General features: G+C 37.8%; 1 pseudogene; it reads left to right on the top strand.

The window, feature by feature from the left end:
* Window positions 1-26,501, top strand: part of LOC124097448 (short transient receptor potential channel 7-like) — a 162,284-nt pseudogene that overhangs the window by 20,009 nt on the left and 115,774 nt on the right.

Genomic DNA, 26,501 nt, shown 5'->3' with positions numbered 1-26,501 from the left:
GCTGTCTTTTCTCCAGCATATTTTTGGCACAATGTCAAGAATCAGAAGACTTTATATATGTGGGTTCGTATACATCATCTATCCTAATCAATCATGGTCTACAAATTTTTTATGCCAGTATCAAGTTGTTTTTGTCACTGTAGCTCTATAGTATAATTGAAAATTCTGTATTGTGATGCCTCCAGCTACTTTTGCTCAGGATTGCTTTGGCTATTTGATCATTTATTCTTCTATATAAATTTTAGGATTAGTTTATCCAATTCTGTGAATGTCACTGGTGCTTTGATAGGTATTAAGTTGAATCTGTTTATCAGCTTTGATAATATGGCCATTTTAATAATATTAATTCTGCCTATCTAAGAACATGGGAGATCTTTCCATCTAATATTTTCTTCAATTTCTATTTTTAGTGTTCTATAATTTTCATTGTTATTATTTTTAAATCTTAAATAGATTATAATGAATTTTAAAAATATTTTTAGTTGCAGATGAACACAATACCTTTTTTATTTATTTTTATGTAGTGTTGAGGATTGAACCCAGCACCTAACACATGCTAGGTAATCATTCTACCACTGAACTACAACCACAGCCCAATTATATATAAAAAAATCTTTATTAGATTTAGTTTCAGGTATTTTTTAGGGGGGGACTATTATGAATAAAATTATTTTCATTATTTTTAGGAAATTTCTTTTCATCCACAAATATTAAACAGGAAGTCAAAAGCATTATTCAGTTCATTTTTAACATTTTTTTCAGGCTTTAGATTATTTTAGTGTTTGGTAATTGTGCAGTACCAGTAATAAGTCATAGTTCTTGTCTTTGCCCATCAGCCCATGAGTTATAAGAAGCTCTTGAATGCCACTGCAGCCTCTGGATCCAAGTTAGAGTATCATTTAATGCCACTCAAGAAAAGTGAGATAACTGCAAGTAACTGAAATTTGAAAAAAATCTCCATCACTCAGATGTAACAAGCCAGTAATCTCTCCTGAGATTGATGAACTAAGTGTATCTCTCTTTACCATTTACAAACTATGTGATTGATATATACCATAGATGTCACAGATTCAAACACAGTGTAGCAATAAATAACTCTGAAATAAAGTCTTCTAATATCCTGGCACAGACTTCCTTTCAAAATATGCACTGCCTGAGCAACAGAAGGTCATACACTTTTCTATCAGCACCAAATAAAATGTATCAGGTGGTGTGGTACCATATACACTCATTTCTTGACCCCTAATGGACAAGAATTGTGGATGAGTAGGGGTACAAGCTCAGGTAACAGTTGAGGCCATGTTGTATAAGATATAGAAAATCAAGAAAATTTAGATTGTAAATATTACTAAAATTACTGGAATATAATAATTATTAAAGCTAAATTTTTCTAAGTACTATCAGTTCTCAAACAGAAATGGGCTACCCAAATTCTTGGTAGCATGATCATCTTTCATATTACTGTGATTTCTTCATCTCTCATACCTATATTATGGAATTAATAATAATAGCCTGCTTTTCTTGACTTCATATAAAGATTGCTAGTTATTGATTGACAAAAGCTTTAAAAATTCAGAAGGGACACATTGAAATGCTAAGCACTTCATCTCTTTTCTCTTCCCCCTGCCCCTCCTCATATATTCATATTCTCTCTCTCTCTCTCTCTCTCTCTCTCTCTCTCTCTCTCTCTCTCTCTCTCTCTCTCTCTCTCATCTCTCCCCTCCTCCTTTCTCTCTCCCTCTCTATCTCCAGTATCATTACTCAGAATGCAATTGCTTGGAGGTCAGTGTTCATGTTTTCATTGTTAGGAGCAGTAGCCTGCAGCTGCCAACATTCTGCATGATGTGAATTAATGTTCTTTTTCTGTTGAGTTAACAGCTTCTCCTACACACACATTCTTTGAAAACAGTACTTTGAGCCTTTTTCCATCTCACTTAGGACTGCTGGACAAAAAGTCTTTCTGATGACAATTTCTCTTCTCTGGTGATTATTTTGTTTATACTCTTAAGAATCTACCCAGTATTTTCCCAAAGGACATCAGAAACTTCATATTTTATGCACATAAAACATATTTTAACATAATCATGAAAATTGAGCTTGAGAAAGTTGGCAAGAAGAGGGAAAAAATATTTAAATTAGGCTGAAAAAAAATCAGGAGCCAGAATTTATTGCTCTAAATAGATTCTCCTCTAAGATTGCAAATTTAGAAATCAGAGATTAAGCATAGTGTTTGGATCTGTTTTTAACCCAAATATTTCATGCAAATATTTGAGGAGCAATTGCATGATGGTCCTATTTAGGAGATTACTTGAGGAAAGCAAATTGCTTGCAGCCTTATGATCAGACTCTCCTCAGGGCATGGCATATGTCTCAAGTTATATAGCATCAGAAAGGAAGGTCCTTTGGGACAATACTAGGATATGTCCTTGAAGTTTCCAAAAGCAGAGAAATGGAATAAAAAGACCTTGAGTCAGGAGACCCAGGCTCTGCCATGAACTTCCATGTGAGGTTGGCTGAATCATTTCACTGTTCTGCAGCACATCTTCCTCATTCATAAAGCCAATTGCATGGATTAAATAATCCCTTAACTCCTCACTTCTTTAGCCCTTCCTTCAACTCCAGCAGAACATTTCCATAACAACATCTAAATTGAAATTTAGAAACAGATTATCATTCCTGTTTTACAGATGAGGAAACAGAATAAGAATGGTTAGAATAGTATTAGCAAGGTACTCTTACCTCTGCATGCCAAACCTTGTGCTAGGTCCTAGGAATACCAAGTAGGAATGAACTCCAGGCCCCAACCCCAAAGAAAGGGAGAGGCTGTATTGTAACAAGACCATCACTATAGGGTAACATGAGCAAACTGCTAGGAGAAAACAAAAGAGTGCAACAAGCTACGTGGCAATATGAGAGAAGCCTTCTCAGAAGAAATGATAGTTTGAAGTGGTTCTTGAAGGATGAAAAGTGACATCCTTCTGTTTGATGAATGAGAGAGAGAAAGAAAGGCATAAAGGTAGAAGGATGAGTATGTACAAAGGCATGAACAGGCTTAGTAATTATGGAGGATAGGTGCTGCTGAAGGGAAGTTGGGTTATAGGAAGGAGCTTGATGTTAATAATGTGTGATAATAAAAGGCCCAAATTTGCTCTTGTAGCTTTTGAATCAAGGGAGTGGTGTTTTAGCATCTGGATAGCAAAAGGAACTGTTTTTAGTAAGTGGCCCAATTAGTAGGCTAGTACAAATGTCTGGACAATAAATGGTGAGAATTTGACATAATAGTGTGAGTATGGTGTTTAGATGTCAAACAAAAAAAGATAATTTGGATCAGAATCCATACATCTTGGCAAGTAACTGGCAGAGATAACATGAACCCAGAATTTCTAGCTCCAGAGGCTGAGTGTATAGGGACTCTTTCCTTAAACAGGAAACAGAAGATCAGGTTTTGGTGTTAGATGGAATATCCATATGTTTTGCTTGGAGCATGCAGGACTTACAAGTGTAGATGAGCATTTTCCAATTGAATACACAAGTTTGATCTTTAAAATACAGTCTGGAGGGGCTGGTGTTGTGGCTCAATGGTAGAGTGCTTGCCTAGCATGCAGGAGGCACTGAGTTCGAGCCTCAGCATCACATAAATGTAAAAAGATATTGTGTCCACCTAAAGCTTAAGAATAAATATTTTAAAAATAGTTTTAAAATATACAGTCTGTATTTGGAGGTAAAAGCCTAGGAATAAGCACATAAGTGACCACAAACACTGTGGAAATAAATGAAATCATGTCAAAGCCTCAGTCTCTGAGTTTACACAATAGTTATAAGAACTACTTCCAAGTGTTATCCAGTCTTTAATTAAATAAATCAGTTCAAAGCAAAAATATGAAATCTCATTTTCCTAATTAGATTAAAACTTATTTAAAAGCAATCCTTACTCATTTTTTCACCTCTGCCTTCTCCAGGACTTTTAGAAAGTCACTGCAAGCATCTAAGCATAACATAATGGCTGTTAGCAGCCAGCTTTGGTTTCAAGACCATAGTTTTGAGCCACGTTATACTGCTTTATTGCACCCAGTTCAATTTCTTTCTAGCCACATACCAACATTTACTTGCTCCTTAGCTTCCTATAAAAGAAGATTCTTAAATCAGAGTATACATATCAAGTCATTTTAAGCAACATTTCTTTTTAAAATACTTTTTAGTTGTTGATGGACCTTTATTTTCTTTATTCATTTACATGTGGTGCTGAGAATTGAACCCAGTGCCTCACACATGCTAGGCAAGTGCTCTACCACTGAGCCATAACTGCAGCCCTGAGCAACACTTCTTAACATATATAGTGTGTCACATCCTGGGCTAGAGTATACAAATGAATGACTTTGATTGGTTAAGTGTCCAAAAGCCAAAAATATAGACAGCACATGGACAAGGCTATTGGACCCTAAGAATAAAATGCAGTAGGATCCCATGGCATGAAACAGCAGACTTCCCCAGGAATATAGAAAAGGCACCCTAGAGTTACTTTCAAGCTAGTCTTGAAAAGGAGTAGGGTTCTTAGAGGTGGCAAAGAAGAGTGTCAGTATAGGCTTGGAACACTATGGATAGGGGCACTGAAGTGGAAGGCCAGGTATATTCCTTGAACAGAGAAATTACAAGTACTGATTTGCTTAACTTGATTTTTGTTCTTTATCATCAGCAAAGCTCTACATTTTTTTTAAATTGCTACTTTACCATCTAGCTATTAGCACTTCTTAATAACATTTTCAGCAATCACAAGCAATTTTTAAAAATTTACTCCTACACATATGCTGTGCTTTAATTACTCTTTGAAATGAATCTCATGCATATTTCTTATTCTGAATCTATAATCAGATGAGTCATGACATAATCCTCTGAAAGGATATGTTATCTGGTGATGCCAATTCCCAATTAGTGTTGCTCTGAAATGTTTTCACAATATACAGTTAGTACAAATAAGATGTATAGGTCACATTTGCTCTGAAACTCTTTTTAGATTTTCTTTCAGTTTATCTAAAAAAAAGATTCAAATAGTCAGATACCAAGTAGAAAACACAGCAACCTTGGCCAAGAGGACATCAAAACTTTAAGATTTTAAGATTCAACAATACTAAGATTTTAAGGTGCAAGAAATTTGATCTATAGCAAAACACACAGATTTAAACACTGTAACATACCCCCAAATTTTTTCTGTTTATATTTTAAATGTGTGATTAATTTAGGAAATGAATTTGTAAAGAAGAAAAGAAAAACCATCTAGAATCCCAGGAGACATTAACATGATAGGAAATTTTTTCCAGCATTTGATATCTCAAGCATGCCACATACTGAGCTCTTTCTCTCTATATAAATCCTGCTGGTTTTAACACTTCAGTGTTTCCCAAATCCATTTCCATCCCTGCATCCTGAACACTATTGCAAGAGACAGGTGATTATAAACAGAGCCTACTTGACCCTTCTGCCTTCAGGACACAACATTCCATAACACTGAGGCGGTCTTCAACAAGGGGCCAAAAGAATCTTATATTTAATTATCCTTATAAATAAACTCATTTTGTGATATTGACATTGACAAAAAAAATGGATCTTACCTAGGTGCAAATCAAACCATGATATTCTCCCACTTAAAAGGTTTTGGTGACTCCCTCTGCCTAGGGGATAGGTTGTCTCCTTATCAGGGAATTCAAATAACTCTTTATAATCCATTTCTTATTTACTTCTTTAAATTCATCTTTGTTACCCTCTGCCTCTCTTTGCATAGTTCCCTGTATATTCCTGTAATTTCTCATGTGTCTCTGTTTCTGCTTGTGATATGCCCTTAGTTTGGTTATCTCCACCTCTCAAACTGGGTAAGTGAATCTTTAGGTTTCAGCAATGGCTTTATTTCTTCCAGGGCAACTTCCCAGACACAGACATGGCTGAGAACCTGTCTTTGATACTGATGTCTGAAAGAACGGAGCCAACCTGTGTCCCTTTTATCAGTCAGTAATTGCCACACTAATACTATGTAACAGACCACCTCAAAACTCAGTTGTCTATGAAATTAACATTTATTTTTATAATCAAAATTCTGGTGTTAGGAAAGGAGGCTGTATTAATTCTTATTCTGGAGCCCAGTAGATAGTGGATATCTACCTAGGACACATTGTCCTGGCAGCAGTCAGCTCTCAAGGGGGCAACAGAAAATCCATGATGTTTCTTAGGCCAAGAACCCACACACCATCATTTCCACCCACATTTCATTTGCCTAAGCAAGTCTTATGACCAAAGCCAACATCAATGTAGATCCTTCTCATGCAGACAGAGAGGAAGGAGGGAAATATTTGCCAAACAATTATCTAGCCTATCCTACTGCTCATTTCAATGGTAACTCTATCTTACTAGTTGTTCAAGCCCAAAATCTCTGATTCATCCTTGTTTCTTTCTTTTTTTAATACTTCATATGCGGTCCATCAACAAATCCTCTTTACTCTTTAAAAGACTTCTAGAATGGTACACTCCTCATCTCCTTGACTATTTACTTTTTACTTCTCAGATCCAAGCCACCATCTTCGCTCCTCTGGATAATTGCAACAGCCCTAGAATTGGTCCTTCTGGTCTAGTCTTGCCTCTACAATTTATTCCATCCCAGCAGCCAGAGTGATCCTCTCTCAGAACATAAATCAGATCATGTAAGCTTCACTTCCTGAAACTTCTAATGAATCTCCCATCTCACCAGAGGAAAAACTACCATCCTGACAAGTACCTATTAGGGTGTGGGCCATCTTCTCCCTGCTGCTCTCCTGGCTTCATCTCTTCCTTTTATCCTCTGGCCCTCTTTGCCCCAGTCACCAGCCCCCCAGCTATTCCTAACGAACTCCTGAAGCTCTCCCTCTTCTCCCTTTACACTCTTCTCCCTCTGTGACTGTGACACTGCCTAGAACATCTCATAAATCTTTTTTACTACCTTACTTACCTCCTTCAACTCTTTATTCAAAACCCCCTTGAGGGCGGGTGCCAGTGGTGCAGGCCTGTAATCCCAGTGGCTCCAGAGGCTGAGGCAGGAGGATTGAGAGTTCAGCAATTTAATGAAGCCCTAAAGAACTCAGTAAGACCCTGGCTCTAAATAAAATATAAAATGGGCTAGGAATGTGGCTTAGTGGTTAATAATCTCTGGGTTCAATCCCTGGTACAAAAAAAGTCCCCCCAGGGAGTTCTTGTTTCACCATCTATATAAAATAGTCTACAATCCCTACTCCCCTATAAAATAAAAAGTACCAAATGAGTAGAGGCTATCTGTTTTGCTTATGGCTGTACCTCTAAAACAGAACAGCTCCTGGCACAAAATGGTTACTTAATGACCACATGCTGCCTGAATGACTAGCACTCACCACATGATATTAAAGAGATCTGCTTGTGCAATAACTCCATGGGCGAGCAGTAATGCCATCTTACTCCTCCTTTTATTTCTAATGCAAGGCACAATTTCTGGCACACAGGAGACTCAGTAAGCCCATGTTGAATTGAGCAGAACATCTCCATAAGAGTGACTCCTAGAAGTCACTCAAACCTTTGAGCTAACAGACTCGTTCCTAGTTTCTGCAATTTAGCAGTTGGGTTTATTTGGAAGGAAATGTCTTCCTAATAAATAAATGTGAGGCTGGATATAGAGGGACTCAGGTCTAAATTGCAAAGAGGAGAGCTCACCATGCCACTTCACAACTGGACTCTCATTGTCTACCTTGCCCTCAAGTCTGCCACATCCATGAGAGCAAAACTATGCCTGCCTCACTCTCCATTGCACTGTCAGGACTCCAGCACAGTATTTATCCCATAACAGATGCTTATTGATTAAATGAATGAATTTATACATAAGGTCTACCATGAGCCAATCCATGCACTCATGTGGCTGAGCTGTGTGCTTTGTGGATGAAAAATTTGGAAGGATCCAGGATAAAGAAATCTTCTACTTTAGCACCACTATGAAACTAGATTGTATGCTTTAGCCCAGTAGAGAAAACTGACCCCCAAAATGTGCCAGTTAAAAGCCAGTGCATCACGAACAACAGTCACCATGCTGCCCCCTGACGGACTGAAGTAACATAAGTAATGCTCTCTCATCCTACCATGCTGTTTCTCTGTGTGCCTGAGAATTGTGCTCCACAATTCCCCAAGTCACATCAGGAGGGAACTCAGCAATCCCTCTGCTTACCCCCATCCATTTCCATAATTTTTCACCACCACTGATGGAACTGGAATTCTCATTGCAGAATAAAAGTAACCAACGCCCTGATAAGAGTCATGAGACCAAAGAAGGTACAGAGAGTGGACAGATGGACATTTTGCTCAGAGGCTTAGAGCCTTGGGAACAATAGGATGGGCCTATCCTTAGGGACAGCTTCTATCCCATGTCTTTCTGATCATAAACATACCTACTGGTAACCTAAGAGTATGAAGGTTAATCTCAGATCCCTGGATTCAGCTGGCCTCCCTTTGATAACCTTCTCTTAGGTATATCAAAAAAGGGATTGCCTTACTTAAATTCAGTACCTTTGTCTCATAACAATATTCCCTCATCTTTCTCTTTCTTTTCATCAGGAAGGACCTTGAACACCCCTATCACACCCTGTCCTGCAGAGTCATATTCAGGGCATAAGGTAGGGCAGTTGATATTTTTATCAAATAAGTACTTACCAATGTTAAAATCATGGGTTCGGAGTCAGTCATACCTGAGTTCAGATCTCAGCTGCTATTGAAGTCTCCGGGCTTTAGTTCCCCTGTCTACACAGAAGAAACATGATAATAACTAGTTCCTAGGTTTCCCATGAGAATTTAATGAGCTAAATATGTAAAGCAATCAGCTCAAGGCTTTGTACATAGTAAACAATAAATAATAACTAATAGTAGCAACAATAGTAATAATCGTATCATTTAATGTTGTCTCTTAGCCTGTTTTATGTTCCTATAATAGAATATCACAGATTGGATAACTTATAAAGAAATTTATTTCTCATGGTTCTCTTCAGAACCATGAAGATTGGGAAGTCCAGTGCCAAAATGTCAGCATCTGGTGAGGGGCTTCTGATTGCATTATCTCATGGTGGTAGGTAGAAGGGCAAGAGAGTGCCAGAGAGTAAGGAAAGACTGAATTTGGTTTTATAACAAGCCCACCCATGCCATAACCAACCCACTCCCCCAATAATGACATTAATCCATTCATGAGTGCAGAGATCTCATGACCTCATCATCTTCTATTAGACCCCATCTCCCAACACTATGGATTGGGGATTAAGTTTCCAAGACATCAACTTTGTGAATTGTGCTGCTATGATCATTGATGTGGCAGTATCCCTATAGTATGCTCTTTTAAGGTCCTCAGGGAATAGACCGAGAAGGGGAATAGCTGGGTCAAATGGTGGTTCCATTCCCAGCTTTCCTAGGAATCTCCATACGGCTTTCCATATTGGCCGCACCAATTTGCAGTTCCACCAGCAATGTACAAGTGTACCCTTTTCCCCACATCCTCGCCAGCACTTATTGTTGCTTGACTTCATAATGGCTGCCAGTCTTACTGGAGTGAGATGGTATCTTAGGGTGGTTTTGATTTGCATTTCTCTGACTGCTAGAGATGGTGAGCATTTTTTCATGTACTTATCGATTGATTGTATGTCCTCCTCTGAGAAGTGTCTGTTCAGGTCCTTGGCCGATTTGTTGATAGGGTTGTTTGTTATCTTATTGTTTAATTTTTTTGAGTTCTTTGTATATTCTGGATATTAGGGCTCTATCTGAAGTGTGAGGAGTAAAAATTTGTTCCCAGGATGTAGGTTCCCTATTTACCTCTCTTATTGTTTCTCTTGCTGAGAAAAAAACTTTTTAGTTTAATAGATGAATGGATTAAAAAACTGTGGCATTTATACACAATGGAGTATTACGCAGCACTAAAAAATGACAAAATCATGGATTTTGTAGGGAAATGGATGGCATTAGAGCAGATTATGCTAAGTGAAGCTAGCCAATCCTTAAAAAACAAATGCCAAATGTCTTCTTTGATATAAAGAGAGCAACTAAGATCAGAACAGGGAAGAAGAGCATGAGGAAAAGATTAACATTAAACAGAGACGAGTGGGGGGGAGAGAAAGGGAGAGAGAAGGGAAACTATGGAAATGGAAGGAGACCCTCATTGTTACACAAAATTACATATAAGAGTTTGTGAGGGGAAAGGGAAAAAAAACAAGGGAGAGAATTAAACAACAGCAGATGGGGTAGAGAGGGAAGATGAGAGGGAAGGGGAGGGGGGATAGTAGGGGATAGGAAAGGTAGCAGAATACAACAGTCATTAATATGGTATTATGTAAAAATGTGGATGAGTAACCGATGTGATTCTGCAACTTGTATTTGGGGTAAAAAATGGGAGTTCATAACCCACTTGAATCAAATGTATGGAAGATGATATATCATGAGCTTTGTAATGTTTTGAACAACCAACAAAAAAAAAGAATGGCAATTTAAAAAAAATTCTGTAAAATTCTGACAGTATATTAGAGACACCAGTGGCAATAACTGATAAAAAGAAATATATTGGTAGTGTATCAAAATTTTGATTAAAAATAAACTTTGGAGGAAACATTCAAACCATAGTTTCTCACTGTGAGAAGTGCAGAGACCAATCAATCATACTTAGGCCAACCCAGGTGGAGGCAGGCCTGAAAAAAGGTGGAGTTGCTTCTATTTAGTGAACCACAGGGCTGCTGGAGGTTCCTCTTTCAACTTACATGTCCTGGCATATTTCCTAAGTCACAGTTTAGAGGAGTCACTCTGCCATGGATCACATACCTATGTTGGCTAGAGTGAGATATGTGTGGTAACAGCATGGGGCAAAGCTCCCATAGGTAGACCTGCTTCCCAGTTTGGGTTCACTGTGGTTCTAGCAGGAAGAGCAGAAAGCTGAGAGGTTCTTCTGGAAGTTCCATAAGAGACACAATCAGCATCTTTAATCCAGATAAGTATGTACAGAGTGTACACAAATTCTTCTCCAGATACATAAGCATATTGATGTTCACTTAATTCTGAGAAATTATGTAAAATATTGAATACTGTGCATATGACCATGCTCTGGTTAAAGTCAGCTAAGCCATACATGTATGAATATTCTCTCTTCATGGAACCTTTGCACTGGGAGCTCCCTTTTTCTGGAATATCTATTCTCTGCTACCTCTTCTTTCACCTGCCTCAGCCCCACTAACATCTACTCATTTCAGGTGTCAGTTCACACTCTGCCTTCTCTTTGAAGCCCCTGATATCTGTAGCTAAGCTAGTGTGTCCCCACCCTGTCTTCCACCCCAAGGCACTTATATCAACCTGTGGCTCTCATCTGGTTACTTGTATCCTCTTCAGGAAGACCCTGAGCTCATCAAGGGTGAGGATTGTCTTTTATCTAGATTTGTATTCCCAGAGCCCATCACTGTGGATGCTAAATCAGTAGACATTATACCTGAGTTGCTAATGAAATACCTGAGATGCTTCCTTAAAAGACAGCCTATGTTCTTAGGCAAGCTTCTGAATCCAACAGAAGGGACTTGTTAAAAAATCAACAAGCAGAGCAATCCATTACTTCTGGGATTTCACAAATATCATTTTGAAGTGCTAAGAGCTGCTCACAATGTCAGTAGCTTCCAATTAAGTAAACCAAAAACCAGGTGAGAAACTGAAGTGCCTACAGAGGCACTGTCAGCTCTGCTTGGTAGAAGAAGGTGGTACACAGTGCCCTGCATATTCATTGCTCAGTACCTGGGTGCTGCTCCTGCATTGCGAGTTAGCAGAACTCTGCCCCAATCTCCATACTCTAAGCTTCTGTCCAACTGTTTGTACCTTTTACCTAAGGACTCACACAGAGTGAAACTTTGGGAGTGAATCCAATAAGAGGATTTGTCAGCTGTATTAGAAAAGGCACTCAAATTGACAACTAGCCATATTGCTAACCTGAAAGTTGAGATTGCTGTAATATTGGCCAGTTGTCACTTATTGTGTTAAGAAATTCATTTAGATTATCTTTTTCAGTTTTCTCTTTGCAACAAATTACAAAGTAGATATTCTTATCATCCCTGTTATGTAGACTTAACTAGAAAATACTGAGATGAAATTTTATACTCAAAAATATACATGCAGCATGCAGCAGAGCTGAGATTAGAACCCAAACACTAACTATCCAGCAATCCTTCTCATGAAAAAAAAAACTAATCAGTAAAAATTCCAAAATCACCAATCTCTCTCTCTCTCTCTCTCTCTCTCTCTCTCTCTCTCTCTCTCTCTGTCTCTCACACACACACACACACACACACACACACACACACACACAGACACACACACTACTCTTTCCCAGACCTTGAAACCCTGATGCACAGAGATGCATTTGGAAAATGCAGGGAATACACTTAGGGTGAACAAAAGAAGACTTCCTGCAGAGAGCATATCAACTCAGGATGACAGTGAGTAAACAATGGCAGAGCCTCTATGGGGGTCTTGGGCAAGGACCCAGGTCTACCTGACCCCACCCTCAGGGCACAACCCTGGATGCTGAGAACCAAGGAGTTATCTAAATCTCGCTGAGAAAGCTCCAAGAAGTACTGGATTTCTGTATCATATACAAAATTTGAACCACATTCCTTAGGTCTGTGCTCCTAAGTGGAGTTTAAATACTGAAGAGTATTTGATTTGATGATCCTTTGGATCATGAGTTTATTGATATGGTGAAGGTTAATGAAACAATTAATTGTATGCATGAAACCTAAAACATGGATTGAAGCTTTTCAGTTTTCAACTGCAAAAATGAGCACCAGGCTCAGGTTCTTACCCATCATTTCACATTCATTAATTATTTCAATGATTCCAGTTATAATTAATAAGAATTCAGTCATGTTTGTTAAGTATTAGCATTCAGAGTTTTCTCATCCAACAAAACAAGTGAGGGGATGTGCAGAAGGGAGTGTGCTAGGGTAGGATGCAGCACTGAAGTCCTGCGAGCTAAAAGTTACTGTGTGTGACCTGTGTGTCCAGCACTGTGCTTCCTGCTTTATTTGCCTCACTTCACAAATCCTTATAACATCACATAACTAAGCTTCTCCACGTCATTGCCATAGGAAGCCACTGTGTCCCAGATCACCCTTGGAACCTGTATTGGTTTCTCCAGAAGATTCCTCCTTTCCACTACTCCACCCTAATACCTGCCTTTTTCTTCATTCCCAGATACCCTCTCACCTCATCCACTAGAAGTCATAGTCCCTCCTCAGCAAAGGACCCTTGTCATTGACTGCTTCCCTGAGAGATGCTCCACCTTGTTACTCTTTCTAAAGATTGGCTCCCCCTAATGACATAGTCTCCCCTGCAGTCCTCATAACTGGGCCTGGTTTTGTTCCCACAGTCTTCATAGCACTGGGCCTGGCAATGGGATGGGCATCCACTTGCTATTCCTTGACTCTCCATACCTTTTTCCATCTTTCCTCCCTAAGAGCATCCATCTTTGAGCCATATTTCATTAGAGGACATCTGCCACTTCCTTTTTTGGTACAGTCTGCAACAATGGGTCACTCCCAATCATTCCCCATGATTTCAGTTCCATCTGTTTAAATTCTTGGCATTTTAACATACACATAGATTGTTCTTCCAACACCCTGACTCAGTTGGACTCATCTCTTCATATTCCACACTTCTGTTGGTCATCAGCAGTTTACTTGAGCCTACACGTGTTCTGATCAATGAATGTAAATCCTCCATCATCTAAGCATCACCAATCACAATCTCAGAATAGCAGCTCCAATATTTCCATCTTCCTTGACTACACCAGTTCTGTCAGTCTCTTATCTCCTCCAGTACCCCAAACTCACATAACCCTTCTTTCATTTTTTAACTTCCCCTCAAATTTCTTCATGCCAGTTTCAGTACCATGACTGTAATCATAAGCACTCCTTCATATACTGTTCAACTTCTCAGCCCCTCTCTTGATTTGTATACAAAAAACAACCCTGGTAAAATCTCTATCTATTCCATACTGGCACCCAAGAAAATGAATGTGGTAGGAAAAAAAATCACCACATTGACTGACTTCATTTAAATTGAGGACCATCATTCTCAACTGGGCTCTTATTGTTCTCCATATTCATATCCTAACTGACCAATCTTTGCATTTTCATGTTCTCCTAAAACCTATATCAGACCTCCTCTCCTTGAACTTCTACTACAACCTCCTTTATTTCCAATGTTAACTAATCCTTTTTAGTCCTATTTCACTGAAAGAAATTAAGGCAATAGGAAGAAAATATCTGTAATCTTCTTCATTCATGAATTAACCCTACTAGCTTCCTCACCTACAAATTGACCTTCCCTCCTGTTACTACAAACAAACCATATATGATTCTATATAAATTTATTCTTCTACTTATACACTACATTCAATGCTCTAAACTACTAAGCCTACTGGATTAATATAATGATCTACTAATATCATAGGCAATGATTAGCATAATTATCTACTGAAAAATTTCCATCAGCATAAAAAAATATTATCTCATCAGGAGGAGGAAGGAAAAAAGGAAGGGGAAATGGAGGATGAAAGAAGAAAGTGAGGAAAGAAAGGAAAGAAAAGCTTCTCTTGACCCTACTTCTCACATCAGCTACTAATTCATTTCTCTTTGCAATAAAATTTCTCACCAGGGCTGTCTAAACTATTGGCTCTAATATTTCTTTCATCTTTTGATGATGCCCCTCATTCTCCCAGTAGTACTCCAGTCAAGGTAACCAGTGACCTCCAATTTTAGTCAATTCTCACTTTTCTCATTTAGGGTTAATGGCCCTATCTGCTTTATAAGACAGTTGTGACTGTTTAGTAACACACTAAAATGTTTAGAACATATTTATTATTAATATTGTCATAACAACAATTTATTAAACTTAACCTTAATGTCAAAAGCAGAAACATCTCCCAGGTTTTACAGCATACACACATCTACTGACTTACCTCCTTTTATATTTCACTTGAAGCTTTCCATACACATTCCTTTCAAATAACTACATTCCTTAAGGGAGGGGTGAGGGAATGTATTTGAAGCCCACACTCTTTTTAAATCTAATTTCTAAGGTCTCCATTGAGAAATGAGTGTTAATTATTCTGTACTGTGTGGGTGTCTCTACAGCATCCTACTGAGAAAATCAATTAACTTTTGACCCATCAGTGTAATGAGCTTCTCTCCCTCTTTTGTTTTAAGTTTGTCAGTAGCTATTACAAAATTGTAGAGTTGGGATTTTTTAACCAAAATCAAGCAAACTAATCATTTCCTTAAATTGATGCTGTCAAAACAATAGCCTCAGCACCAAAAGTTCAAGATATCAATTTACCTTGTTGGATGGTTTCAGTTTGTCCTTTGTATTAGGACTAGAAATGCATTTCAGTAATAAATAAGCCTGTGAAATTTAAGAACTCAAAGAAAAGAAAAGAAATTCTGGGCTATTAAGAACCAAAGAATTTCAGCTAATATCTGTTGAACAGAAAACCAGAAATAAAGGGTGAATAGTTTTAAAACTGTTTAATGTGTTGACTACATAAAAACTATGGAGCTAATAAGTTTGAGTTGAAAGATAACAAAAAACAGGGATGAGGGGTGGCTCAGTGGTAGAGCACTTGCCTAGCATGTGCAAGGCCCTGGGTTCAATCCTCAGCACCACATATAAATAAATAAAATAAAAAGATCCATTGACAACTAAAAAATATTAAAAAATGAAAGATAACAAAAAACATTCTTTGACAACATTTTCTTCTTTAAAACAATATTTCATAAGTCCAAAAAATGTAAAATAATCATTCTGAGCGTTTTATCAGTCATGTTAATAAATGTGTCTAAACTATGTGTTCATAGAAGGTCAACAATCGATATTTTCAGAGAATATGTTTGTTCATATGGAAAAATCTCAATAAATCAACAAAGCACCAATAAGTGAATTTAGCAAAGTCATAGGACATAAGGAAAACAAACAAAAGTTAATCATATTACTATTTAATGAACAATATAAAAGAAAAAAGTAAATTCTAGTAGTTGAAAAATTAAATACTCAATTAGAAATCTTACAAACATATGTAAAACCCATATGTTTGAGACCACAAAACATCAGTAAAAGAAATCAAAGAACACCCAAGTAAATGGAGATAAATATCATTTTAATTGTTTGAAGGACTCAACAAAGAAATCAATTTTCCCCCAAATGATTTATATATTCAATAAAACTCCATTAAAAATCTCAGAGTAAGTTATTTTAGATATGAATAATCTTATTTTAAAAATTTATATAAAAATGGAAGGAATGAAAAAAAGTCAAAGCAATTTTAAAACATAGAGCATGGTTGGAGGACTAAAAGTACTTACTTTTGATAATTAACAGAAAGCAACAAAAATAAAGACATTGGGTATTAGTGAAGGTAGGAAAAGATAGGCTATAGGAACCAGAATAGAGAGACTGAAATAAACACATACTAATACAGTCAGTAATTTTGGACAATTGTGTCAAAGCAATTCAATGGAAAGAGGATAATTTTTCAACAAATGAGACTAGAACAAGTGAAATTCTATGTGCACACCTTATATAAAAATTAACACAAATGGGTCATGGCTAAATATGTAAATGAACCTATAAAAGTTCTAGAGAAAAATTTTCTTTGTTAAGGAAATATTTCTTAGTTGTGACATCAAAAGCATAACCATAGAAAGAAAACATGATAAACTAGAGTTCACCAAAATTAAAAACATCTGCTTTTTGAAAGTTACTGTTAAGAGAATAAGTCACAGACTAAGAGAAAAGACTTGAAAACTTGCATAATTCTTATATAAATATATAATTATATCCAGAATATAAAAAGAACTCTCAAAACTCAATAATAAGAAAATTAACAATTCAATTTTTTTAAAAGGACAAAGAATTTGAACAGATCTTTCCTCAAAGAAGATACAGAGGTGGTAAAGATGCACAGAAAAAGATGCCCAACATCACTACCCATTAGTGAATGCAAATTAAAACCACAATGAAATACCATGACACAGAAAATAATTTGGCAATAGCTAATGCTGGCAAGACTATGGAGTAGCTGGAGTTCTCATAATTTGATGGTGGTAATATAAAATAGTATACCTATTCCAGAAACAAACTGGTAGTTTCTTACAAAGTTAAACATGCACTTACCATATTCTCAACAATCCCACTCCTAGATAGCTTTTCTAACAATAAGAATTTATTTTCACCCAAAAACTTATATGTGAATATTTATAGCAGCCTTCTTCTTAATTGCCAAGAACTGGAAACAACCAATCAATCAGTGAATGAATATATAAATTGTGATACAAACATATAGTGGATGTTAAACAGAAAAAAAATAAGCTTTTTTTTCTTTATACATGTACTTTGGCTATTAATGATCATCATATTTCACCATCATTTATAACCCCATGCCCCCTCCCTTTCCCTCCAACCCCTCTGCCCTATGTAGAGTTCGCCTATTCCTTTCATGCTCCCTCTCCCTATCCCTCTATGATTCAGCCTCCTTATATCAAAGAAAACATTCAGCACTTGGTTTTGGGGGATTAGCTAACTTCACTTAGCATTATCTTCTCTAACTCCATCCACACCTTCAAAAGCCATGATTTTATTGTCTTTTTTTGCTGAGTAATATCCATTGTGTATATATGCTACATTATTTTAATCCATTCATCTATTTAAGGGTATCTAGGTTGGCTCCATAATCTAGCTATTGTGAATTGTGCCACTATAAACATTGATGTGGCTGTGTTCCTATAGTATGCTGTTTTTAAGTCTTTTGGTTATAGACTGAGGAGAGGGATAGCTGGGTCAAACGGTGGTTCCATTCCCGATTTTCCAAGAAATCTCCATGCTATTTTCCATATTGGCTGCACTAATTTGCAGTCCCAGAAGCAATGTATGAGTGTGCCTTTTTCCCCACATCCTTGACAATACTCATTATCATTTGTATGCATAATAGCTGCCATTCTGACTGGAGTGAGATGAAATCTTAGAGTGGTTTTGATTTGCATTTCTCTAGTTGCTAGTGATGATGAATATTTCTTTCATATATTTGTTGATTAATTGTATATCCTCTTCTGAGAAATGTCTGTTCAGATCCTTGGCCCATTTATTGATTGGATTATTTGTGATGGTTTTTTTTTTGTGGGGGGGAGGTGTTTAGCTTTTTGAGTTCTTTATGTACCCTAGAATTTAGTGCTTTATCTGATGTATGAGTTGCAAAGATTTTCTCCCAAGATGTACGCTCTCTATTCACCTGATAGATTGCTTCTTCAGCTGAGAAGAAACGTTTAGTTTGAGTCCATCCCATTTATTGATTCTTAATCTTAATTCTTGAACCACAGGAGTCTTATTAAGGAAGTCGGGGTCTAATCCCACATGTTGGAGATTAGGGCCTAATTTTTCTTCTGTTAGATGCAGGGTCTCTCATTGTATTCCTAAGTCCTTGGTCCATTTTGAGTTGAGTTTTGTGCATGATGAGAGATAGCGGTTTAATTTTTCATTTTGTTGCATATGGATTTCCAGATTCCCCAGCACTATTTCTTGAAGAGGCTATCTTTTCTCCAATGCATGTTTTTGGCAACTTTGTCTAATATAATTGTAATTTTGAGGGTTAGTCTCTGTGTCCTCTATTCTGTACCATTCATCTACCAGTCTTTTTTGGTGCCAATACTATGCTATTTTTGTTACTATTGCTCTATAGTATAGTTTAAGGTCTGGTATAGTAATGTCATCTGCTTCACTCTTCCTGCTAAGGATTGCTTTAGCTATTCTGGGTTTCTTATTCTTCCAGATGAATTTCATGATTACTTTTTCTATTTCTATGAGGAATGTAATTGGGATTTTGATAAGAATTGCATTAAATCTGTATAGTGCTTTTGGAAGCATGGTCATAATGATAATATTAATTCTGCCTATCCAAGAGCAAGGTAGATCTTTCCATCCTCTAAGGTCTTCTTTGACTTCTTTCTTTAAAATTCTGTAATTTTCATTATATAGATCTTTCACTTCTTTTGTTGATTCCCAAGTATGTATGTATGTATTTATTTATTTATTTATTTTGAGGCTATTGTAAATGGGGTAGTTTTCCTCGGTTTCCTATATGAGGATTTGTCACTGATATACAGAAATGTGTTTAATTTATGGGTGTTGATTTTATATCCAGCTACTTTGCTGAATTCATTTCTTAGTTCTAAAAAATTTCTGCTGGAACTTTTAGGGTCTTCAAAGTATAGAATCATATCATCAGCAAATAGTGTCAATTTGAGTTCTTCTTTTCCTATTTGTATCCCTTTGATTTTTTTCATCTGTCTAATTGCTCTGGCCAGTGTTTCAAGAACTATGTTAAATAGAAATGGTGAAAGAGGGCATCCCTGTCTTGTTCCAGCTTTTAGAGGGAATGCCTTCAATTGTTCTCCATTTAGAATGATGTCTGGGTTTAGCATAGATAGCCTTTATGATGTTCAGATATGTTCCAGTTATCCCTAGTTTTTCCAGTGTTTTGAACATAAAGGAGTGCTGTATTTTGTCAAATGCTTTTTTTTCTATTTTTTTTTTAATTTTTATTGTTGGTTTTTCAAAACATTACATAGTTCTTGATATATCATATTTCACACTTTGATTCAAGTGGGTTATGAACTCCCATTTTTACCCCGTGTACAGATTGCAGAATCACATCAGTTACACATCCATTGATTTACATATTGCCATACTAGTGTCTGTTGTATTTGCTGCCTTTCCTATCCTCTACTATCCCCCTCCCCTCCCCTCCCCTCTTCTCTATCTACCCCCTCTACTGTCATTCATTTCTCCCCCTTGTATTATTTTTCCCTTTCCCCTCACTTCCTCTTGTATGTAATTTTGTATAACCCTGAGGGTCTCTTTCCATTTCCATGCAATTTCCCTTCTCTCTCCCTTTCCCTCCCACCTCTCATCCCTGTTTAATGTTAATCTTCTTCTCATGCTCTTCGTCCCTATTCTGTTCTTAGTTCCTCTCCTTATATCAAAGAAGACATTTGGCATTTGTTTTTTAGGGATTGGCTAGCTTCACTTAGCATAATCTGCTCTAATGCCATCCATTTCCCTGCAAATTCTATGATTTTGTCATTTTTTAATGCAGAGTAATACTCCATTGTGTATAAATGCCACATTTTTTTCCATTCATCTATTGAAGGGCATCTAGGTTGGTTCCACAGTCTTGCTATTGTGAATTGTGCTGCTATGAACATCCATGTAGCAGTGTCCCTGTAGCATGCTCTTTTTAGGTCTTTAGGGAATAGACCAAGAAGGGGAATAGCTGGGTCAAATGGTGGCTCCATTCCCAGCTTTCCAAGAAATCTTCATACTGCTTTCCAAATTGGCTGCACCAATTTGCAGTCCCACCAGCAATGTACAAGTGTACCCTTTTCCCCACATTGTCACCAGCACTTGTTGTTTGACTTCATAATGGCTGTCAATCTTACTGGAGTGAGATGGTATCTTAGGGTGGTTTTGATTTGCATTTCTCTGACTGCTAGAGATGGTGAGCATTTTTTTCATGTACTTCTTGATTGATTGTATGTCCTCCTCTGAGAAGTGTCTGTTCAGGTCCTTGGCCCATTTGTTGCTTGGGTTGTTTGTTATCTTATTGTCTAATTTTTTGAGTTCTCTGTATACTCTGGATATTAGGGCTCTATCTGAAGTGTGAGGAGTAAAGATTTGTTCCCAGGATATAGGCTCCCTATTTACCTCTCTTATTGTTTCTTTTGCTGAGAAAAAAATTTTTAGCTTGAGTAAGTCCCATTTGTTGATTCTAGTTATTAACTCTTGTGCTATGGGTGTCCTATTGAGGAATTTGGAGCCTGACCCCACAATATGTAGATCGTAGCCAACTTTTTTTTCTATCAGACGGCGCGTCTCTGATTTGATATCAAGCTCCTTGATCCATTTTGAGTTATCCTTTGTGCATGGCGAGAGAAAGGGATTCAGTTTCATTTTGTTGCATATGGATTTCCAGTTTTCCCAGTACCATTTGTTGAAGATGCTATCCTTACTCCATTGCATGCTTTTAGCATCTTTATCAAATATAAGATAGTTGTAGTTTTGTGGATTGGTTTCTGTGTCCTCTATTCTGTACCATTGGTCCACCCGCCTGTTTTGGTACCACTACCATGCTCTTTTTGTTACTATTGCTCTGTAGTATAGTTTGAGGTCTGGTATCGCTATACCACTGGATTCACACTTCCTGCTTAGGGTTGTTTTTGCTATTCTGGGTCTTTTATTTTTCCATATGAATTTCATAATTGCTTTATTTATTTCTACAAGAAATGCTGTTGGGATTTTGATTGGCATTGCATTAAACCTATAGAGAACTTTTGGTAATATTGCCATTTTGATGATGTTAGTTCTGCCTATCCATGAACAGGGTATATTTTTCCATCTTCTAAGATCTTTTTCTATTTCTCTCTTTGGGGTTCTGTAGTTTTCATTGTATAAGTCTTTCACCTCTTTTGTTAGGTTGATTCCCAAGTATTTTATTTTTTTTGAAGATATTGTGAATGGAGTGGTTGTCCTCATTTCCATTTCCGAGGTTTTGTCGCTGATATACAGGAATGCCTTTGATTTATGTGTCTTGATTTTATATCCTGCCACTTTGCTGAATTCATTTATTAGCTCTAATAGTTTCTTTGTAGACCCTTTTGGGTCTGCTAGGTATAGAATCATGTCACCTGCAAATAGTGATAATTTAAGTTCTTCTTTTCCTGTTTTTATGCTTTTAATTTCTTTCATCTGTCTAATTGCTCTGGCCAGTGTTTCGAGAACTATGTTGAACAGAAGTGGTGAGAGAGGGCATCCCTGTCTTGTTCCAGATTTTAGAGGGAATGCCTTCAGTTTTTCTCCATTCAGAATGATGCTAGCCTGAGGCTTAGCATAGATTGCTTTTACAATATTAAGGTATGTTCCTGTTATCCCTAGTTTTTGTAGAGTTTTGAACATGAAGGGATGCTGTACTTTGTCGAATGCTTTTTCCGCATCTATCGAGATGATCATATGGTTCTTGTTTTTAAGTCTATTGATGTGGTGAATAACATTTATTGATTTCCGTATATTGAACCAGCCTTGCATCCCAGGGATGAATCCTACTTGATCTTGGTGCACAATTTTTTGATATGTTTTTGTATCCAATTCACCAGAATTTTATTGAAGATTTTTGCATCTAGGTTCATTAGAGATATTGGTCTGTAGTTTTCTTTCTTTGAAGTGTCTTTGTCTGGTTTAGGAATCAGGGTGATGTTGGCCTCGTAGAATGAATTTGGAAGTTATCCCTCTTTTTCTATTTCCTGAAATAGCTTGAAAAGTATTGGTATTAGTTCTTCTTTAAAGGTTTTGTAAAACTCTGCTGTATACCCATCCAGTCCTGGGCTTTTCTTAGTTGGTAGTCTTTTGATGGTTTCTTCTATTTCCTCAATTGATATTGGTCTGTTTATGTTGTCTATATCCTCCGGACTCAATCTGGGCAGATCATATGACTTAACAAATTTATCGATGCCTTCCCTATCTTCTATTTTATTGGAGTATAAGGATTCAAAATAGTTTTTGATTATCTTCTGTATTTCTGAAGTGTCTGTTGTGATATTGCCTTTTTCATCCCGTATGCTAGTAATTTGAGTTCTCTCTCTTCTTCTCTTCGCTAGCATCGCTAAGGGTCTGTTGATTTTGTTTATTTTTTCAAAGAACCAACTTTTAGTTTTGTCAATTTTTTCAATTGTTTCTTTTGTTTCGATTTCATTAATTTCAGCTCTGATTTTAATTATTTCTTGCCTTCTACTTCTTTTGCTGTTGTTTTGCTCTTCTTTTTCTAGGATTTTGAGATGAAGTATGAGATCATTTATTTGTTGTTTTTTTTTCTTTTTTTAAGGAATGAACTCCAAGCAATGAATTTTCCTCTTAGAACTGCTTTCAATGTGTCCCATAGATTCCGATATGTTGTGTCTGTGTTTTCATTTATCTCTAAGAATTTTTTAATTTCCTCCTTGATGTCTTCTATAACCCATTGATCATTCAGTAACCTATTGTTCATTCTCCAAGTGATGCAAGATTTTTCCTTCCTTCTTTTATCATTGATTTTTAATTTCATTCCATTATGATCAGATAAGATGCATGGTATTATCTGTACTCCTTTATATTGTCTAAGAGTTGCCCTGTGACATAATATATGATCTATTTTTGAGAAGGATCCATGTGCTGCCGAGAAAAAAGTGTAACTGCTTGATGTTGGGTGGTATATTCTATATATGTCTATTAAGTCTAGGTAATTAATTGTGTTATTGAGTTCTATAGTTTCCTTATTCAACTTTTGTTTGGAAGATCTGTCCAGTAGTTAGAAAGGCGTGTTGAAGTCTCCCATGATTATTGTATGGTGGTCTATTAGACTCTTGAACTTGAGAAGAGTTTGTTTGATGAACATAGCTGCACCATTGTTTGGGGCATATTTATTTATGATTTTTATGTCTTGTTGGTGTATGGTTCCCTTGAGCAGTATGTAGTGTCCCTCTTTATCCCTTTTGATTAACTTTGGCTTGAAATCTATTTTATTTGATATGAATATGGACACTCCTGCTTGTTTCCGAAGTCCATATGAGTGATATGATTTTTCCCAACCTTTCATCTTCAGCCTATGTATGTCTTTTCCTATCAAATGCGTCTCCTGTAGGCAGCATATTGTTGGTTCTTGTTTTGTGATCCATTCTACTAGCCTGTGTCTCTTAATTGGTGAGTTTAAGCCATTAACATTTAGGGTTATTATTGAGATATGGGTTGTTCTTCCAGCCATATTTGTTTATTTCTGTTACTAAACATGGTTTGTTTTCCTCTTTGATTATTTCCCCCCCCTTTACTGTCCTAACTCCCACTGTTGGTTTTCATTGTTATTTTCCATTTCCTCTTCCTGTAATGTTTTGGCGAGGATGTTTTGAAGAGATGGTTTTCTAGCTGCAAATTCTTTAAACTTTTGTTTATCGTGGAAGGTTTTAATTTCATCTTCCATCCTGAAGCTTAATTTCACTGGATACACAATTCTTGGTTGGAACCCATTTTCTTTCAATGTTTGAAATATGTTATTCCAGGATCTTCTAGCTTTCAGAGTCTGTGTTGAAAGATCAGCTGTTATCCTGATTGGCTTACCCCTAAATGTAATCTGCTTCCTTTCTCTTGTAGCTTTTAAAATTCTCTCCTTATTCTGTATGCTGGGCATCTTCATTATAATGTGTCTAGGTGTGGATCTCTTATGATTTTGCACCTTCGGCGCCCTGTAGGCTTCTAGGATTTTGGGATTCTCATTCTTCAAGTCTGGGAAGTTTTCTCGTATTATTTCATTGAATAGATTGCTCATTCCTTTGGTTTGGAGCTCTATATCTTCCTGTATCCCAGTGACTCTTAAGTTTGGTCTCTTTATGTTATCCCATATTTCTTGGATGTTATGCTCATGGTTTCTTAACAGTCTTGCTGAGCTGTCTATGTTCTTTTCAAGTTGAAATACTTTGTCTTCATTGTCTGATGTTCTATCTTCTAAGTGTTCTACTCTGCTGGTAGTATTCTCCATTGAGTTTTTAAGTTGGTTTATTGCTTCCTGCATTTCTAGGATTTCTGTTTGTTTTTTTTTTTATAACCTCTATCTCCCTGTATAGTTGATCTTTTGCTTCCTGGATTTGTTTAAGTAATTCATTGTCAAAGTGATCTTTAATTGTCTGATTTTGCTATCTAATGTCTTCCTTGATACGCCAGATCATCTGAAGCATGTATATCCTGAATTCTTTATCTGACATTCCATCTGCTGCAGCTATTACCTCTTCTAAAGTTGAGTTGACCTGCATTGTTTGTGGTCCTTTATTTCCTTGTCTTTTCATACTGCTCGCATTTCTTTCTGCTTGGTGAAACTGTTGTGTTTTTGATATTTTCCCTCTGTATATTTATATTGCTCTTCTTTAGTTGAAAATTCTCCCTTGCAGGGTCGGGCGGCGGCTGTGCTCTTCCTCCAATTGGGGTGATCTGTCTACCACACTGACAGGCCGCTGGGCCTGTTCTGCTGGTTGGTCACAGGTCTGCCTACCTTGCAGGTGCGGGCGGCGGCTCTGCTCTGCCCTTACTCCAATTGGGGTGATGTGTCTACCACGTCAGCGGGTCGCTGGGCTTGTTCCACGCGCCAGAGATGGCTCTGCTCTGCCCCTACTCCAATTGGGGTGACGTGACTACCATGCCAGCCGGCCACTGGCCTGATCTGCTGGTCGGTTGCAGGTCTGCCTCCCTTGCAGGCACGGGCGGTGGCTCTGCTCTGCCCCTCTGGCTTGATGACAAAGTGAGAGAGACTCGGGTGTTTGTGACTCACTTTCTTTACCAGGAGACCAACTGTTTCTGTCGCCGCTGGTATCCATGAAGTTCTCTCCTCCACTGCTTTCTGATGACATCAGATCTCTGCCATGTTGGTATCCCATGAGAATGGCAGCATTTCGTTCCCTTTGCCGGGTGACCAAAGCAACGGGTGAGTCCTGACCGGCCCTCACAAGCCCCATCTCAATCCTGTGGCCACTGCCTATGAATGCTCAGTTGGTATTTACCTCCACAGTATTCAGCAGGACCCGGACCGAGAAGCAGTTTCAGCGGGTTCTTTAGCCCTGGGCCAGAGAAGTTCTGGGAGCCGGAATTCAGCCGCTCCGGGCTCGGTGTATGTTCTGATAAGAGCAGGCTCCAAGAAGCAGTTTCCTTGGGTTCTTTAGCACTGAGCCTGAGTAATTTGTCTGCGAGACGCAGGTGAATGGCAGCCTGAAATTACCTGTTCTATGGCTGAATGAGCTGCAACCAGTCGAAAACAGGGATGGTGATGTCAGTTCTCCAAGTTGGTGGCCGCTGGCTTCCTCTGTGGTCTGACCGGTGTGGATAACCGAACTGGACCGCTTCCTTCCCCCGTCTCAAACCCAGAATTCAGCACTGAGCACGGTGATTGCACAGCTGGCAGAAGCCCACAGAATCTGCAGCGCTGTATCTTTGCGTTGCTATCTCGTCGTTTCCCAGCGCGCACCGCAGACTCTAGCCGCGGGGCGATTTGCTGAATAATCAGCGTGTCCCTCCGTGCGGACAAATCTCTCGCGTTTGAGTCCCCTTAGCTGATCCTCGTGTGATGGAAACCCTTCCTCTAGGTTTTGGAGCACACCAATTTTGCTGGAAATTCCTAACAAGATAGCTTTTAGCCATTCTAACTCGTCATTCTCCCGCACAGTGACGCGGTACTCGGGGGTGATGCACTCCCTTCGCCGCCATCTTCCCTACTCCTTGTCAAATGCTTTTTCTGCATCTATTGAGATGATCATATTATTCTTATATTTAAGTATATTGATGCAATGAATTACATTTATTGATTTCCATATGTTGAACCAACCTTGTATCCCTGGGATGAATTC

The sequence above is a fragment of the Marmota monax genome, unplaced genomic scaffold (assembly GCF_021218885.2).
Source record: "Marmota monax isolate L192 unplaced genomic scaffold, Marmota_monax_Labrador192_F-V1.1 WCK01_AAM20220418_F8-fsc00419, whole genome shotgun sequence".
Taxonomy (NCBI): Eukaryota; Metazoa; Chordata; class Mammalia; order Rodentia; family Sciuridae; genus Marmota; species Marmota monax.
The sequence above is the reverse complement of the archived record's forward strand: the minus strand, read 5'-3'. Positions and strand labels throughout refer to the sequence as shown.